Source organism: Balaenoptera borealis, assembly GCF_965194805.1.
Source record: "Balaenoptera borealis genome assembly, chromosome: 8".
Lineage (NCBI taxonomy): Eukaryota > Metazoa > Chordata > Mammalia > Artiodactyla > Balaenopteridae > Balaenoptera > Balaenoptera borealis.
This window is the reverse complement of record NC_138865.1, coordinates 39,744,181-39,758,851: the sequence shown is the minus strand read 5'-3', so window position 1 is coordinate 39,758,851 and position 14,671 is coordinate 39,744,181. Positions and strand designations below refer to the sequence as shown.

General features: G+C 41.5%; 1 long non-coding RNA gene across 1 annotated transcript; it reads left to right on the top strand.

Moving 5' to 3' along the window:
• Positions 1-364: 364 nt before the first annotated feature.
• LOC309633040 lies at positions 365-7,685 on the top strand. The gene is made up of 2 exons (XR_014247267.1): positions 365-753; positions 2,495-7,685. It is a non-coding gene; the product is annotated as an uncharacterized lncRNA (long non-coding RNA).
• Positions 7,686-14,671: the final 6,986 nt, after the last annotated feature.

Genomic DNA, 14,671 nt, shown 5'->3' with positions numbered 1-14,671 from the left:
TGTATATGGAACAAAACATTAGTAAAAATATTGAAGCTGGGCTTCCCTGGTGGCGCAGTGGTTGAGAATCTGCCTGCCAATGCAGGGGACAAGGGTACGAGCCCTGGTCTGGGAAGATCCCACATGCCGCGGAGCAACTGGGCCCGTGAGCCACAATTACTGAGCCTGCGCGTCTGGAGCCTGTGCTTCGCAACAATAGAGGCCGCGATAGTGAGAGGCCCGCGCACCGCGATGAAGAGTGGCCCCCGCTTGCCACAACTAGAGAAAGCCCTCGCACAATAACGAAGACCCAGCACAGCCAAAAAAATAAATAAATAAATAAATAAATAAAAATAAAAAATGACTAATACTCTTAAAAAAGAAAATTGAAGCTTATAAGATGCAGCTAAACTAGGATTTGGAGGTAAATTTAAAGCCATATATTTGCATTTAAGAAAAAATGGCTAAAAATTAATAAGGTAAGCATTCAGCTTAAGAAATTAGGACAAGAATAATAGAATAAACCTAAAGACAGTAGAAATATAAATTGAAAACACAGACAGACAGGCAGAATCAAGAAGGCCAAAACAGGATTCTTTGTAAATACTAATAAGATTGACAAAACTTCAGCAAGAGGAACAAGAAAGAAAGGAATAAGCTAAACAAACAAAATATGAAAAAAGAAGATATTACAGATGTGTCAGAGATTTAAAAAATAATGAGAAATTATTATGAACCAACTTTATGACAAAAGAAGTTAAAAAGTTAGGTGAAGTGAACAAATCCTTAAAAATATATATGTAACTTATTGCAGAAGATTCAAGAAGGAATGGAAAACAGGAATAGTCCTATAACTATTAACTGATAGTTTAAAAATCTTCACTTTAAAGAAAGCAGCATGCCTAGATGATTATACAGGGAAGTTCTCCCTAACACTCGAGGAATGGAAAATTTCAATCTTACGTGAACTTTTCCAAAGAATATAGAAATGAGAGTACTCCTCGACTCATTTAAAGAGGCTAGCATAATTTTGATCCCACATCAGAAAAGGAATTAAAAGAAAGGAAAAGCACAGGCTATTCTCACTCCTGAATACAGATACTGAAATTCTTTTGCAAAATACTGGCAAACTGAATCCAACATACATAAAAGCACAATATCTCATGACCAAATTTAGTCTATGATAGGCATGAAAGTTTGGTTTGATGTTAAAAATTTATTAATGTAATTCACTACATTAATAGCAGAAAGGGCAAAACTATTTGATCATCTCTGTGGATGTAGAAAAAAACACTTGATAAAATTTAACATCCATTCATGATAGAAACCTTTAGCAAGCTAAAGAATGAAACTTTTCTACCTCATAATAGGTAACTACAAAAAGCTTTCAACAAATCTCATACTCAACGGTGAGGAAGGAAAGAAGAAAGGGTGTAAGCAATTGTTACTTTTTTCTCTAATGTGCCCTATAACCTAGCCAGAGTAGTATGGCAATATAAAGAAATTAAATGTATAATAAATAGAAAGGAAGGAAAAAATTGTAAGATTGCCTATACCTTGCGACCAAAAATAAGCCAAAATTAAGCGTACTCCAAAATCTATTGGAATGAACAATGTAATCTGATTGGTTTTTCTTCTGTGTTTACTTATGGCTTTAAAACGTAGAGCAGGGTTTCTTAACCTTGACACTATGGACATTGTAAGCTGGATAATTCTTTGTTGTGCATAATTCTCTGTCTTGTGCGTTGTAGGATGTTTAGTGGCATTCCTGGATTTTACCCACTAGATGTCTGTAATACCCCCAGCCCAAGTTGTGAGAACCATAAATGTATCCAGACATTGCCAAATGCCCCCCAACAAATTGCCCCCCAATTGGGAACCACTTCCCTAGAGAAGCATCCACTATGACATCCAAGTAGACCCTGTCTCTAGACATTTTATTCACGTGATGTCATCGGTTATCACGTGCTTATATCTCTCACACTCAATGAAACACAGCCTCGTTTAAGCCATCTATCCAAATAAAATTTTCTTGCAGCTATTTTCTGTTTATTTCTCAAATTTATGCTCTTGAAGCCTGCCACTGAGTCCTCTACCTATGATTGTGAAAGCCGAGGCAAATGAGTTTCTGTTATGGGAAAGCTTCTGCCTACAACTTCTGGTTGTGGCTAATTTATTCTTGGCACCCTTCAGGGTGCCTGACTCATAGGAAGGATGCCACAAGAGGAGATTCATGGGTGAGCCCAATCTTTTTAACCCAGAAAGGCTGTGATTTATGACTTCTCCCTTGTCACCAGGAGAAACAGTTAACAATTAGACGCTCAGAACCCTTTGAACAAAGAAGGTGAGCGGAGGCTTCAGATCCTTCAGGTGGCAGGGAGGGGGGCATGGTGCGGCAATCTGGGGCCGCTGGAAGTTAGGAAACGCACCTGCAGTGGAGAGGACTGGTGAGATGTGCGCCCTGTGTTGGAGACAGGTTTAGTGCAGGTCATAAGTATTGGGAATCCCATGTAAGACGATGTCGTGCAGGGAGAGCCAGATCACCGTCACCCCAGTTCCCAGGGAGCCTGGTATATGATCCTCAATAGCTATATAAGAAAATAACAGCAAGCACCGGTTTATTCACATCTACCATGTGCCAAACATTTGAAGAAGCGACTGTTTCCCTATCTCAGTTAGGACTCTTGTTATAAGCAACAGAAGACTCAAATGGTTTAAACCATAAGAGAATTTGTTGTCTCCCGTCATTGTAAAGCTCTGAGGTGGGGTGGCTGCGTCGTCCTCAGGCTGGTAGCCAGGTCTCCGACATCGGTTGCTTCCTGGGGCCACATGCTTCCTCATCCATAGCTTTTCTTTCCTCCATTTGCAAAACAAATGTCCACTTAGGACACCAGTTCGTTCTGAATCAGTCCCTGTGATGAGAGTGATGCCTTGCTCTGACCTGCCTGGGCCCGTCTCTGAACCAGTCGCTGTGATGGAGCTGGGGGTGGACATAACCCCTCTCAGACCTCACGCCTTCTCCACAGAGGGTGCGCTAGATGCTGGCGAGTGGACCGTGACGCCCACCACCCCACAGACTGGGTTGAAGGGACTGTTGCACGTGGAGGTCTGGTCATTTAAGGTTGATTAAAAAAACTATCACACTGCAGAGCAAAGCCCTCCTCAGACTTCTGTAGCTCTCAGCAGGGGTCTGTGGTGGGATTTGAGGCAGGGATTGGAACAGCCCAGCCTGGGGAGGCAGACCTCAAAAACTCATATAGTTGTAACCTCTGCCAGCTCTGGGCCTGTTTGTCCTCCCCCTCTTTCCTCATCCTTCTATTGCTCTGCATCGCAAGAGGACAGATGTCCAGAGGCTGCCTTTCCCAGGCTCCGAGGTCACTTGTCTTCCAGCTGGATTTGCCGATGGGAGGTGCTGGCAGGAGATGGGAGGGTAGAAAAAAGGGAGAAGCCAACGTATCTCCCCCCACTGTATGCCTCAGGCAGCATCCAGCAACAGTGGTGTCTCCTCTGAGTCCATGGCCCCAAATCCCACTGTGTCATTCTAGGCCTGCTGTGGGTCCAGAATGCTCTCAGCATCCCTGCCCCATGGGTCCTGGTACCACTTCAGCTGGTCCCTCCAGCCAAGGTGTGGCAGCATCTCCCTGTGGTTCCCAATCTCTGGGTTGCACCACCATCTCCCTTGGGCTTCTCAGCTCTTCCATTCTCTTCCATCCCCTGTGTCACCAATACACTCTGCTTTATAAACTTAAGAGAGTTTCCTCTTTTCCTGGTTGCTCCTAACCCAAGCCTTGAATTTTTTGCCAGCCTAGTGTGGCCTGGGGAAGCAAGGGTTACATGTTGAACCAAATTCAGCTGAGACCTCCAGAGTGTTACTGACCCAACCTCTACACTTCAGTAAGCAGCTCCCTGTTTGAAATTAAAATACATCTCCTTTATTCTTTCCCTACCCCATCTTTGGAGTCAGGGGTTGAGGAGATGGTGTCCTTGGGGATGAAGTATTGAGATTGTCAATAGCGATAATGACAACTGATGGAAACTTTAGGTCTGATTTACAGGTAATGCTGGATTTGCATTAGTGTGGTAGGTTTAAAATAACATCCATGTATTAGATGATATTCAGATTTAATGGAAAAATAATGACTGCATTAAATCAGGTTTTATTGTTATGGAGGGTTTTAATTTGGCAGGACCATTTTCCTTTTGTGATCTAGAAAGTGCTCAGTTGAGGAAGGTGGGGCTTTCATTCTGCTTCTTGACCTATATCCATCCTGCGCTCACCCAGAAATGATTGTGCCTTTTAAACAGGTTAAACTTTTTCTTTCCTTTTTAAATTTTTTTTCCTCAGAAAGTGGTTTCCACTTATTAAACCCTTACAGATTCATTTAAAAGTAATAAAAATTAAACAAGTCATTGTTCTTCCTTGCTTTATGAAATGGAGTTTCCATTGTGGGTTCTTTTCTTTTAAAAGAGGAAATGCATCATTAAAGTCACTGCATTATTTATCAGAGAAGCTAATGAAATCATAACTGCAGTAACTGAAGGCATGCTGCCCAGCGCTGGTTTGAAACACTGCCTATAAAACCCCAGTTAATCACCGTGGGACCAATGCCTTTTATACTTCAGCTCGTGAAACCAAAATCATTGCAGTGTTTGTGTAAACGCCTCAAAATTCTTGACTCTTATCAAGGTAAGAAAGTCACAGTTATGGGATGATGGTGAGATTGGGTCAGAATTTGCTAGCCGGAGGCAGGAGCAGAGTAGATTTTAATGGGACTTCAGAAGATGTTGAAAAGATTGCCTGCCAGCTTGCTTGTCTCTTGTTGCAATGCTACCTGTTAATTTATTGATCTTTCCCCCTGCCTAGGTCGGCTGTCATCACAGGGATAAAAGCACTAGCTGCGGAGAGAGAAGATACCATGCCAAACACATGGACCAGTCCACAGTTTTACAAAGCAGGGAACTGACGCTAAGGATGGAAGTGACTTGCTGAGAGCCGGGTGAAAAGCCGGGTCCTTCCTGCTTATCTCACTGCCTCCCTCCTGGCGGGGTGGCCTGCCTTGGGACCAGGGCTTCAACGCTCCAAGAAGGTCTGGGAGCCACAGGGCTAAAATGAACCCAAAGAGGTGATCTTTCCTGGGCCCGCAGCGAATTGACCCTCTCTGTCTTCCATGCCAACACCCCACCCCCCTTCGCTGTCCTCCCATCCATGTCCCTGTGTCTGTCCTTTCTTCTCTCCTTCACTCCTCACCTCACGCTGAGAAGCATGAGGCCTGGCAGATGGATTTTCCAGGCATGAGCACAAACCCAAGCATCTGGGAAGGCCCTTAGGCGAGCGCTGGAGGTCCTCCAGCATCCCACACAGGCTGCTGGTGGCTGTGGCTGGGGAGTGGGCTGGGGTCTCAGTGCTCCCCATCTAGCATTAGGGGTGGCTTTCTAGGGGTGACAGAGACAAGGTCAGGCCACTGACATTTCTTTATTCCACCTGACATGACCGGATATTTAGGCTAGAATGCACGCGATTCTACATAGTCTTATAGCCTCTGTTTAGTCCATTATTAGCTCTTTGCTTGACCTTTGGGGTTACACACCCCAGAGCACCCCCGGCCTATCTCCCCACTTCACACTCTCCTGATGATGACATCCTATGGTCCTGGGGTGGACACCTGACCCTCGCCAGACCAAGGAGGGCCTTCCTAGGTCATTTGGACTTGGGACTCATTTTAGGATCTGTCTCTCTCCAGGCCGTGAGTGAACTGTAGGTATAACATCTGGGAGCTCTTAGAGACCTTGTCTAGAGAGTCAACAAAAGAAAAAAAATGATCTGTGGAGGCAAATAGAGTTGAAAGATGGCCCGAGTGTGCTTGGTTCCCTTCGCTCCTGAGGCCCAGCTGCAAACACCTGCCCTGAGTGTAGCCTGGGGGTATGACTTTCCCTAGGTTCTGAACTGAGACCCAATGCATTTTCTCCTATGCTCTTGATCTAACTGAGTATCTGTCACTGTAACCACAAAGGGCCCTAAGTTTAAACTTCAATCGATTGATTGATTGTTTCATTCATTCATGGGTGTAAATGCCCATTCAGGAATGTTTATAAGTACCTACTAAGTGGCACCTTTTATGGGCTCTCCCGTCCATATCTTGCTCACCTTATTCACCTTTCCATATTTGCCTCTTTACCGTATAGTTTTTTTTCATGTCAGATAGACAGGGAAAATGATTTTTAACAGCTATTTTAGTTTAGATAAGTTGTAAAGCAGACTTGGTGAGGGAGGTTCTGGAGTATGAGTTTCTGACAGGCCTTAAGAGGACTCGGCTGCAGCTTTGTGATCGAGTGATTAAGTAATCTGTCACCAAGCTTCGTGGTATATTTATAATTTGCTGGAAGCTACCAGAGAAAGAGAAGACCTACTCCTTTTTCTCAAGATGCTTACAGTTAAGGAAGTGGGAAAGGATCAAGATAAATGTGAGAGACTTGCAAATAAGGAGGAGAGATATATGTAAGGGGAAATGAATCGGACTGCTTGAGGAGTGCTGGCCTGCTCTTGCAGTTTGCACTTTTACAGCACTTCTCATTCAGAGATCTCAAGGTATATGACAAATACTGCTTACCATGGCTCACCATCCCTTGGGTACCAGAGATTTGGAATAAGGGATAACCAGGGGCCAGAAGGGATGGGAAACATACTTAATAGATGTTCCAGGAGGAGTTAGGTAAGAGAGTATAATTACCTGTACTGGAATTGGGCCACAATACCAGAAGTGAATGAGCTATCAGACTTCTGATGCAAGGAGGTGATAAGATCACTCTGTCAGCTCAAGTATAAAGGAGTATGGAGGTTGGTTTCATTGCGCATTTCACTGCATATATTTCTTATACTATTATGCATGAAAGTGTTTTATTTTTGAATTTCTCAAAAATCACTATTTCCAAGCTAGATGTTTCCTGCCAAGCCTGCATCCAATCCATCTTTTCGATATCATCTGCAGACATCTTCCCACTTGCCCCAAACTCCTGACCTTTCCCTCTTGCGCTGCCCTGAGCCTGCATAAGTGATGAGTAAGGGAATCTGTCCCTGTCGGGACTTCAGAGAAGACAGACGATGAACTATTTTTCTTTGCGTCCTTCCCCTTTCCCTCCTTCCCTCATTTCCCACTTGGACTTCTCATAACCTTTCCAGGTGCTGCCTCCTTCCACATCTTTCCCCATCTCCCTTCTCTTCCCAGTTCAACAATCTCTGAAGACTTGGAGAAATTCAGGAGGTTCCTTAAAAAACTAAAATTAGAACTACCATACGACCCAGCAATCCCACTACTGGGCATATACCCTGAGAAAACCATAATTCAAAAAGAGTCATGTACCAAAATGTTCATTGCAGCTCTATTTACAATAGCCAGGACATGGAAGCAACCTAAGTGTCCATCAACGGATGAATGGATAAAGAAGATGTGGCACATATATAAAATGGAATATTATTCAGCCATAAAAAGAAATGAAATAGAGGTATTTGTAGTGAGGTGGATGGAGTTAGAGTCTGTCATACAGAGTGCAGTAAGTCAGAAAGAGAAAAACAAATACAGTATGCTAACACATATATATGGAATCTAAGGGAAAAAAAAAAGGTCATGAAGAACCTAGTGGCAAGACGGGAATAAAGACACAGACCTACTAGAGAATGGACTTGAGGATATGGGGAGGGGGAAGGGTAAGATGTGACAGGGTGAGAGAGTGTCATGGACATATATACACTACCAAATGTAAAATAGATAGCTAGTGGGAAGCAGCCGCATAGCACAGGGAGATCAGCTTGGTGCTTTGTGACCACCTAGAGGGGTGGGATAGGAAGGGTGGGAGGGAGGGAGATGTAAGAGGGAAGAGATATGGGAACATATGTATATGTATAACTGATTCACTTTGTTATAAAGCAGAAACTAACACACCATTGTAAAGCAATTATACTCCAATAAAGATGTTTAAAAAAAAAAAAGAAAGGCCAGTTCCGATTGGATTGCGCTCAGACCTGAGTCCTTTAAGCAAATCTAAGCGAAGTGGACACAAACTTCACAATTCTCAAGTTCAGCAGTATATAATGGAGTCTTTTATTGGTAATAAAATTTTAATTTCTGTTCTTGAGCTTCCATTTTTTCTGATACAGAAAAATGGGATCTCATTACTTGAAGGTAAACTGTCAACTTTTGTAATTTCTCAATCACTTCAGGTTAAAAAAAATTAGCTACTTTTGGGATTCCCCTCCCCCCCTTTTTAAAAATAAACTTTATTGCTCCTCAGGTTGGTGTCAAGCTTTAGGAAGGGGACTGTTTACTCAAATGTCATTAGGCCACTCCCTGGCCTCTATCTGGTAAAGTTCTCTGCTGCCAGCCCTTGACATGTACCTTGTGTTACCTGCTCCTTAGAATGGGCCACTTCTGCCCAGTGGCCTGCTGAGCTGTTTCCTTGGGCTTGTCAGACCCTTGGTGGGTAGTTGAAATGGAGAAGACTCCAGTTCTCACTCATACCACATTTTTAGTTCTCTTCTTTTATACCTGAACCCCTAGATTTTGAGGTTTATACTTAAGAATTGGATGCCTCTGATCTATTTTCTTATTTATTTATTTATTTATTTAACATCTTTATTGGAGTATAATTGTTTTACAATGGTGTGTTAGTTTCTGCTTTATAACAAAGTGAATCAGTTATACATATACATATGTCCCCATATCTCTTCCCTCTTGCATCTCCTTCCATTTCCTTTCTGACCCTCTAAACTCTCCTCCCACGCTCCCTGGGAAAATGATAGGTATAGGTTTGTAGCCCAAGGGATGGATGATGGGAAAAGGGAAAAACCATCCTAGTTAATGTCTCAATGTATCATCTCTCCAAATACGCCAAATTCTTGGACTGGATATATTTTGAGTGCAAGGTTAAAAATGAAGAACTTACTGGAAATCATTTGTATTAGTCAAAGCTTTTAAAAAGGCATAGTATAGAACTTCTTATTTTCTTATAAGAACCAGTAGGATGTGTGGGTAGGGGGATAAGTAGGATCAGCTGAAGTTACCCAGTGTGTTCCTACGAGAGAGGCTACACTCAGAAATCAAGGTTTTCCTTAGTTAAAGCAGAAAATCAAATCCCACTTCATTTATTAGCAGCCCATTATCACAGGTGAAATGCTAGACCAAGGTGACAAAATAGACAATAACATAACGTCAGATTTGATGATGGTGTATTTTAAGCAGAGGTCTTGAGGTCACCCACACTATGAAGAAATATGTCATATCCACCCTCATGATATGACATTATTAGGTAGAAACATATGAGATTGTTTTTGCCAACCAGGAAAGGAGAAAAAATACCTCTCCAGTGCTAACATTTGTAGCTATCTGCATGCTTATAACCCTCAGCCCCTTGCCAGGGACACTGGAGATGCCAACTCCTATTGCTACTCAGGTGGCCCATTTGCACTTGGTTCTTGCTCCTAGAAAACTCTGACATATTTTCTTTCAAATTTCAGCATTTTTAAGATTTAACAGCTTAAAATCTTACGTTGGCTGAAACATCTCTGTCTTGCACAATTATCATTTTTTTAGCTTTGCAACCCACATAATCAGAACAAAACTCACACTGCTTAGCACCAAGACAGAAGGGGTAGACTATGTTTAAGGACAAAGGGAATGTCAATACCAGATAACTGAGTTGTGGAGGAGGGTCAGGGAGGAGGGGTCATGGTCAAATCAGAGGAAGTTAGGTGGTGCCTACTAGAGACCTCTTAAATTATCTGGGAGTGAGCTCAGACATGAAATCATTTCTGAGACCTTTTTATTTTTCATAAACTGCATACCTAGTAGTAAATTGCTTTTGGAAGCTGTATTAGTGTGTCTGGTCACCAAAGCAGTAAAGGCCCACTGATTAACTATACTTTCATCTTAGCATCCAACTCACGTATGAATGCAGCATGTTCTAAAGTAGTTCTGCTAAATACTCACTCTGCCAGATGTTAAAGGACTAGTAATAACAAAATCCTCATTTACAGGTCACAGAAGCTAACCCTGGATGACTTAAATAAGAAAAGAAGGGTGAATTGAATGACTGCATGAATTCACAGTCATGATGGGAATACTGACGAGCAGGTAGAGAAAATGGTCAGGAGCCAAGGGAGGGGTAGGTGGCCAGAATCACAACCAAGATCATGCCACTGGTTCAGCCTGGCGGGGACAACACTGCCGCCACCTGCAGACGCAACACTTTCCTTGCCTCACCAGTGGCTCTGAACTTTGAACCTTGTGCCTCTCAGAGCCACCAGAATGAGTCATTACTGCTCCTGCTTCTCTGTCGCTTACTCCGAGTCAGACTCCCAGGGGAAGCAGCCAGCTGGCCCTGGTTTCCACGAAGTAAGGCAGGGTGAGAGGGTTTGCCTTTTCACCTTCTGTAGTGAGAGACGGGCCTTGCCTCCCAGTAAGATTCACACAGTTGGGAATTCCCGAAACATAGGAAGGTGCTTCAGATGCCTGGCAGCCAAAAAAATGATAAATGATAACAGGATGTTACATAGGAAAAGGGTCCATATCCAATTAATTTTGAGAAATGCCAGGTTTAACAGATTTCTTTACTATAGGGCCTTTAATGTGATCGCATGCATGGTGAATCTCCAAGAGAGATTAGAGGACACCCTTCCTCTTTATCGTCCTATGTGAGTGCTCCGTGGAATACATTTCATGAATCACTACTTTAAAGCAACAGGCAACCAGACTTTTTTTTTTTTTTTTTCACACTTAACTTTAGCAAACCAGTCTCTTTATCAACACATGTTGTATTGCTAAGCATGCAAATTAGAACTGCAGTTTTGGAAACTTTCAGTCTGTACTGCTGCCTCACAGTTGGTTTGTTTCACAAGGAAAGTGGCATTACTACGTTAGCAGTACCCACCAGAGCTTTCCCCCCTTGAGGGGTGCAGGCTTGAGTTTAGTCTTGGAGGTTTATCACCGCCACAGGCTGTTCCTTAGTGATGCATCTCCATTTGTTCTTGGCACATTTTCTGATTCGCCTGAAGCAGTTAATGCGGCTTTAGAAAATGTCTAAGAGAGTAGCTTATGTCTGAGAGACCCTGGCTCTGCATACAGCAGAGGTGGAAGCTGCCAAGATTCGAATTCTCTGATAACTCAAAACAAATGTCCTGCTTATTTTTATAAGTGCAACAATGTAAGAACACATAATTCAACAACCAAACAGTGAATGACCTTTAAGCCATGTTCAGCATAGGAAATTGCTCCTATCTGTATTCATAGATGATGTCTAAACTTTAGGTCAGAGTCATATTTTATTTGAAGATTGGTAAACTGGAGATCATAGCTTCGCATGCAAATCCAGGCCTTAGCTCCCTAGGCAGTATATGTAAATATGCGTTATGTGCTTGACCTAAATCAGCACTGAAAGTCAATTTTTAAAAAAATTCCATCATTTAAGTTTTTTTTTTTCAAACCTCTGTACTTACTACTTTCTTTGTATTGTTCAACTTTTGTAAAATACAAAGCTAACACTATGAGTTAGAGCCACTTATTCAAAAAATATGTATTTGAGGTCTGTGATGTGAAAGACCTTATGCTAGGTATAGGGGATAAAATAGTAAATAAGACATACTTCATGCCTGTAAGAGCTTACACTTAAACTGTGAATTTGTTTGTTCATTTAGAAGAATTTCTTAAGTTTTCCTATAATCCAGGCACTGAGCTAGGAGCTCAGGATAAAAGAGTGAACAAGAAAATAAAAGTTTCTATTCTTGGGAACATAGATGTAGTCAGGGAGACTCACATGAAATCACACATTGCATAATTATTTATAGACTCATGTTTGAGGTCAGAGGCACAAAGGATAAGACCACAAGCGATGAGGATATGATGGAACACATTCTCTGAGGAAGGACCTGTGAGCTGCGCTCTGAAGGGTGAGCAGGAATAAACGTGATGGAGACATGGATAGGGCATGTGCAGGTCAAAATTAGTGTTTTGCAGCAGAAGAGACTTTTGCTGGTATCAGGAGAAGAGTGGCCCAAAATGGGAGAAGCGGGCAGGGCCTTGGAGACCAGGAGATAATTTTGATCTTCATGCTAAGTGCAATGGACAGGCACAGAGGAGGTTTCATCAGGGAAGTGACACAATCAAATATGCAGTTTAGATAGACCACTCTGGCCCTACGTGTTGAGTGGTGTGTAGGGGCAATAATGGAGGCCGAAATACCAGTTGGGATGTTATTCCACTAATCGAAGTGGGAAATAATGGTCAGTTGAACTAAAGTAGGGGTGGAAGAGATGATGGTAAGAGATGTATAGATAAAAGAGATATAAAGAAATCTGACACAGTAGGACTTCATGCTTAATTGGATGCAAGAGTTATTTAGGAGAAAGTCAAGTAAATTGCCAAAGGCAATATGGTGGATCAAATGTTGTAAGAGACTATGGAGGCCCCTGGCTAGTCACTGCGTGTCAGCAAAGGCATATACAAAGAAGCTCATGACCTCAAGTTGTACATGGCTTATTTGAATAGATATAAATACTGAAAAGCTAGCTCACAGTCCAGGCCGTATACACCAGGCATCAAGTGAGTGATGCATGCACTGTTGGTTGCAGGTATTCACAGGTCACTTGTAGATAGAGCTAGCCAGGGAAAATGTCATCAACAGATGACACCAGCTGGACTTAGGCAAAGAAAGGGAGAAGAGCAATCCCGGTGGAGAGAACACATGGGAGAAGGCGAGGAGGAAGTAAGGATAGATGTCACATGTATAGGGAGTACCAAACAGACCACTTGTATCAAAATAGGAGATTTGGAGGAAAAGTGATAAGTTTTGAAGAGTAGGTAGGGGACAGCGATGGGGTGCAGAATTTCTATAAAAAATTCATAAACATTGTTTTACCTGGATCATCATAAGTAGGCTCTAAATCTGGTGCAATAGGAAAAGCTCAAGTTCTAGGTCTCCTCTGATTTTCTCTACAATGGAATCTTTTTTTCTCTCAGCTTTATTGAGATGTAATTGACATATAGCACTGCATAAGTTTAAGGTGTAAAATGTGTCGATTTGATGCACTTACTTATTGAGAAATGACTACCACCATAGTGTTAGCCGATATCCTCATCTCTTCACATACCGTTTCTTTCTTGTGGTGAGAACATTTAAGATCTATTTTCTTAGCAACTGTCAAATACATGATACAGTATTATTAACTATAGTCATGATGCTGTACATTAGATCTCAGAACTTATTCATTTTATAACTGTCAGTTTGTACCCTTTGACCAACATCTCCTCATTTACCCCACCTCCCAACCCTGGCAACCACCATTCTACTCTCTGTTTCTATAAGTTTGGTTTTGTTTTAGATTCCACATATAAGTGATATCATGCAGCATTTGTCTTTCTCTGACTTATTTCACTTAGCATTATGCCTTTAAGGCCCATTCATGTCACAAATGGCAGGATTTCTTTCTTTCTCAGGGCTGAATAATATTTCATTGATATGTACCACATCTTCTTTATCCATTCATCTGCTGACAGACACTTGGGTTGTTTCCATATCTTGGCTATTATGAATAATGCTGCAATGAACATGGTAATGCAGATATCTCTTCAAGATCTTGTTTTCATTTCCTTTGGATACATACCAAGAAGTGGGATTGCTGGATCCTCTGGTAGTTCTATTTTTAATTTTTTGAGGAACTTTTATGCTGTTTTCCATAATGGCTGTACAAATTTACATTTCCCCCAACATTGCGCAAGGGTTCCCTTTTCTTCACATCCTCACCAACACTTGTTATTTCTTGTCTTTTTGATTCTAGCCAGCCTAACAAGTGTGAGATGATATCTCAATATGGTTTTGATTTTCATTTCCCTGATGCCCCTGATAATTAGTGATGTTGAATATATTTTCATATACCTGTTGGCCATTTGTATATCATCTTTGGAAAAAGATCTATTTAGGTTCTTTGCCCATTTTTAAATTAGATTATTTGATTTTTTGCTATTGAGTTGTGATTCCTTATATATTTATAAAATTAATCCCTTATCAGGTATATGATTTGCAAATATTTTCTCCCATTCTGTAGGTTGCCTTTTCATTTTGTTGGTCATTTCTTTTGCTGTGCAGAAGGTTTTTAGTTTGATGTAGTCCTACTTGTTGATTTTTGCTTTTGTGGCTTGTGCTTTTGATGTCAAATCCAAAAAAATCATTGTCAAATTCTATGTCAAGGAGCTTTTTCCCTATGTTTTCTTCTAGGAGTTTTATGGTTTCAGTTCTTATGTTTAAGTTTTTAATCAATTTCCAGGTAATTCTGTGAGTGATGTAAGATACGGGTCCAGTTTTATTCTTCTGCATGTGAATCCAGTTTTTCCAACACCGTTTATTGAGGAGACTATGATTTTCCCATTGAGTATTCTTGGCTCCCTTGTCAAATATTAGTTGACCATATATGCAAGGGCTTATTTCTGGGCTCTCAATTATGTTCCATGGGTCTATGTGTCTTATTATTATGCCAGTGCCATACTCTTTTGATTACTCTAGCTGTGCTGTTGAATTCAGTTTGCATATCTTTTGTTGAGAATTTTTGCTTCTATATTCATCAGCGATATTAGTCAGTAGTTTTTTTTAACCTTGTAGTGTCTTTATCTGGTTTTGGTATCAGGGTTATGCTGGCCTTGTAAAATGAATT